This window comes from Raphanus sativus, unplaced genomic scaffold, assembly GCF_000801105.2.
Source record: "Raphanus sativus cultivar WK10039 unplaced genomic scaffold, ASM80110v3 Scaffold0320, whole genome shotgun sequence".
NCBI classification, from domain to species: domain Eukaryota; kingdom Viridiplantae; phylum Streptophyta; class Magnoliopsida; order Brassicales; family Brassicaceae; genus Raphanus; species Raphanus sativus.
In genome coordinates, this window is record NW_026615640.1 from 1 (window position 1) to 5,005 (window position 5,005).

The 5,005-nt window shown below is 41.1% G+C and overlaps 2 pseudogenes; one reads left to right on the forward strand and one right to left on the reverse strand.

The window, feature by feature from the left end:
- Positions 1–13: 13 nt before the first annotated feature.
- On the forward strand, positions 14–2,297 carry LOC130501881 (autophagy-related protein 18g-like; annotated as a pseudogene).
- Positions 2,298–2,571: 274 nt separating this feature from the next.
- Positions 2,572–4,273, reverse strand: LOC130501880 (omega-hydroxypalmitate O-feruloyl transferase-like; annotated as a pseudogene).
- Between the last annotated feature and the right edge of the window lie 732 nt (positions 4,274–5,005).

Consider the following 5,005-nt stretch of genomic DNA (forward strand, 5'->3'; position numbering starts at 1 on the left):
AAGATCTTGTTTCCGAGCTGTAGTATCACAGTTCAAGGCTCATACTAGTCCTATCTCAGCCCTTTTTTTGATCTAGTGGAACCCTATTGGTTACTGCTTCAGTGTGTGGGAACAATATCAATGTCTTTCAGATCATGCCATCTCGTTCGCATAGTGCACCTGGTGACCTAAGCTATGAGTGCGACACTTCTCATGTGCATCTCTTCAAGCTACATAGAGGGATCACGTCGGCTGTAAGTATACCTTTAAGTTGACATATGTCCTTTCCTTTTAATATGCGGTTTCTTGATTGGAAAATTTTGTTCCCGTTTTAACAGATTGTCCAGGACATTTGCTTTAGCCGTCACAGTCAGTGGGTGGCTATTATTTCATCCAAGGGTACTTGCCATATTTTCGTTTTAAACCCGTCTGGCAGCGATGCTGGGTTGCTACCTTTAAATTGTGAGGGTGAAGAACCTGCCCGACATTCAGCTTCAACTTTTCCATGGTGGAATACTCAACTTTGGCAATTAATCAGCATTCTTCACCACCACCAGCTGTAGTAGCCCTTTCTGTGGTTAGCAGAATAAAATATAGCAGTTTTGGGTGGCTTAACACAGTAAGTAATGCTGCCACTGCTGCAACTGGAAAAGTTTTTGTACCATCGGGTGCCGTGGCTGCTGTTTTTCATAAGTCTGTTACTCATGACCTTCAACAGAACTCGCGGACTAACTCATTGGAGCATATCTTAGTCTATACTCCATCAGGCCATGTAGTGCAGCATGAACTTCTGCCATCTGTTTGCACAGGATCACCTGAAAGTGCTTCTAGAGTACAAAGAGCATCCCCTGCTCAAGTTCAGGAGGATGACTTGAGGTCAAAGTTGAGCCTATCCAGTGGTGGGATGTATGTAGAAGGTCTGACTGGCTGGAAACAGAGGAACGACTTCCCAAAGTATCACTGAAAAGCAGTACGATTTGGATACAGAGTCGAGTAACTTACCAATCCATGAGGATGCATGTCTTTCCGTTGACATCAATGGCAATTTGGTGAAGATAGGTACTTGAAAACTAGTTCTGAAAAGCCCCCTGAAAGATCTCATTGCTATCTTTCTAACTTTGAGGCAAAGGTTACCTCAGGGGTATTACCAGTGTGGCAAAATTCGAAGGTACTTTTGTCAAAATTTCGTTCTATCTTGCTTATAGCTGTACTTGTCTCTTGAACTTTTCTTTTTTTTTTAGATTTCTTTTCACGTGATGGACTCTCCAAAAAGATAATAGTTCAACTGGTGGAGAGTCTGAGATAAAAACGTCACAGCCCATGAACTTGAAATAAAACAGAAAAAACTCCTGCCAGTTTTGATCATTTCCACAGCACCAAAGCAACGTCGGAGGAGAGGTAATCCCAAAAGCTGGACAATTATTTGATGCCTTCTTGTACTATGCATTCTTAGACGAAAGTTTCTAGGTGGATAAGAATTCTCACATGCTTTACTCACACATCCTATGTATTCTATTTGCCGAGTTTACTCTTATATGTTCCCTGATGCATATGCTTTGAATCATTGAACGTCATAGGTTTTCCATGAAATGTTATCACGCATCGGCAGTGGGATCTTATCAAGCTAATGGGAAGATATGCCAAGATATAATCAACTGTCACTCGAAGCCAGGATCAGTAGAGTCTGCTGAAAGTTCTGAAGAGAGTAAGTCAAATATTCCTTTCCCTTGTTATCATTTATGAGTTTGTTCATCACCTTATAAGTCAATAGCGTCGATATCCTTTAAAGCTATGTGAAAGTAACCATTTGGTTTAATTGTAGTAGGTTCATCTAAACGGATGGATAATTTCCATGATTCGGATCACATGAACAACTCAGTCAAGTCTTCTTTAACCCTTTACCCAACAACAAATGGGTTCTACAAGGAAATAGAGAAGGAGACACAAATGGGTTTGTTGAGAAACCTGTAACAGGCGAACTCTATATGCAAGAAGAGCCGGATGGCGAAGCACATCACAAAATGGCTTCACCACACAACCTGTTCAGACCGATATCACTCTCAATGAACAGATTCTCTCTACAGGAAAATCTCCTGTGAACTTTGGTTTTGCTTTGCTTGAAGAACATTGTAAAGCAGTAGCAGATCCGAAAGAAGAGCACCTGAAGAAGTCAGATGAAGGTGCTAATGGTAATCATCATCTTAACAGCAACAACACAGAGAAGCTACAAGGAGACGAGATGGTATGTGGTATGGTCTCCTTTGTAGGCGATTAAATCTCATGGAACCACACTCAAAGCCTCGGGTCTATGTATAATCTCTATGGTGAATCCTCTTTCTCAACCTTTATGCTATTTATTGTCAAAAATATAGTTGAGGAGAAACTAACCTCTTTGCTATCATCTTCCTATTTTTTTTCTGAACAGGTAAATAGTTATCAGAACTCCCGAAGGCGTTCTGGAGTTTGTAAATGTATAAAGATGATCAACACTTTGGCCTTGAACTAATTTTTGTACAGTTGATCCATGTAAGATCATCAACACCTTGGCCTTGAACTTCACCAAATCGTCCTTTTATTTGTTTGTGGCTTTCTCGTGCTGTATTAAATGATTCGTGGTGATTTCTTCTGTGACTTGTTTCTCGAGTATTTACAGTTGTCGGAATAAAATCATCTGCTATTACTGCAAGAACTGAATACTAAAATCATGTGATAATATATATCTGAATGATGTTTTATTATTGGCGTCTTTTTTTTTTTGTTGCATCATTGCATTTATAAGTCATTTTAAAGATAAAAGCCGAGTGAAATCATGAACAGCAGAAGGAGGCAAGCATAGGCAAACCACCATGCTTTGATCACCACCAGACTCGACTCCTCCTTGAGGTAACAATACACAAACCTGTGGTGTAGGTCTCAAGTCTATCGGTCCTGCATAAACCGGTTTACCCCATCCAAAATCCGCAGTCTCGTACATTTCGAACCGGGTCCATTGCGTTATCATCAGCTTCCCTCCAAACTCTAACCGCTTTGGCCGTTTCACCTCCATGTAGTCCACCATAGAACGCAAGTAATCCTCTGTAACCCTGACCCTTGCCTCTTGAACCAACCTCGTTGTCTTGGAAAGAGAATCGTTCATTACATTGCTGACACTGCTCGTAGCGCAAGCCAAACACACCACGTTACCGTAGAACCCTTTTCTCAGTTTGAGAGCTTGGAGTCTTGTTCTTACGTTGACCGAAAACGTGAGCCTGAGATTGTATTCCAGTGGCTTCACATCAAGTGCTTTGACCCATGATTTCCATATATGTGCAGCCATTGCATCGAACGAGCTGCAAACTAAGGTCGAGTCTTGTCCTTGAGCAATGCTTTTAACCCGACACTGAAACTCCTTGTTTATTCTGTAACATTTCTGCAATGGCTTCGTTTCCCACAGAGAGTTCGTCAGATTCGATTTTTTCTTCAACGGCAAGGTACTCATGATGTGTGTACTTCACCACTGGAGGGTTCCTTGGTTTGAAAACTTCTCTATCCCAAACCGGCTCAGGATCCGCAATCAGTCTCCCGTTTTTAGCTGTAGCAGCCCAGGAGCCAAGAAACTGCATAGCTCCAAAACCATCGCAGATGCAATGGCAGAGTCTAATCCCAAGGCTAAACCCACCACAGGTGAAAAACGTTACTTGAGCTATAAGCAACGGCATTTCGAGTATTTTGTAAGCTTCTTCTTCTGGATACTGAAAGATTAGCGGTAGCCAAGCAGGATTTGGCACTGTGAGATCTCCAAGATTATCTAAGGCCATTGAAGAACTCGCTGAGACCATCAACGCACCTTGCTCTGCGCCCAAAAAAACTTCTAGTTTCCCATTTTCCACTTCCCTTAACCTACCGGAGAGTGGATAATACGGAACTAAAACCTCACCAAGCGCATCTTGAAGCCGTTTGAGTACCAAAGATTCTCTGTTTTTGGTTTGGTCATTGCTTGATCGATAGAAATAAACGGAGGGAGTGAGGACACGCGCTCCGACCGTATCATCAAGGTTTGATAGGTAGAGACTATGGTGAGGAGATTGATCTGCAGGTGTTGGACTTGATGGATGTACAAGAAACTTGTTCTTGATGGTTACAGGGATATGGAGATGAGAGAACTCAAGTTCTTGGATGCAAGAATCCATTTTTTGATAAATTAAGCGCAATGGTTTTGATTTTACACCAATAGGTTACCCCATGAGGAGGAAGAAGGGGAGAATTTGTAGAGAGAACTCAATCAGCTAAACCGGTTTTAGGGTTTAGGTGAGAGATAGGTTGCAGGTGTTGTTCTTGCATATTCATTTGTTGTATCATCCAACAAGCATGAGATATGAAGAAACAAGTTGTGCATGATTATTATGTTGTCGTACAAAGGACATAGTGTCACGACAAATAATGAATAGAGAGACAAACCATGAGTTTGTCAAAGAAGATACTGATTCACAACATGGTGTAACGCAGGGCAGTAATTGTTTTTGACCTGAAGATGTCTGCGAACTTGTTGATGGTTAAGTCCTTGTAGAGACAGAAGCTCTTTGATGAAACCGTTAGATTATGCTGAGGCCGAGGCAGGTAGTTAAACCGGTTTTCACCTTAGGCGCTTTAGGTGATCGTGAGAGATAGGTTGTTATCTTGCATATAAATTGGTTTATGCATTTCTCGAATCATCCCAAACAAGCATGGTGAAACGAAGATGGCCGTATGTGTATTGGCAACATAAGATGTGCATGATATATTCTAGGGTTGGGAAATTTTTTTCCATTTATAACAATGTAAGAGACATATAATATTATGGTTTGGTGTTTGATGAGGCCATGCCGTCCAACGGTCTAAGGCTTGTGAGGCATTTGCTTCTAGTCACAAAATACATCTCAAATTACATTTTTCATAGAATATAATGGTTAGTTAGGGTTAATCAGTTTTGACTTTGAATCAACCTATTATTATGCGATGTTCTTTCTACTGACAAATTACATTTTTCATAGATATAATGGCTAGTTAG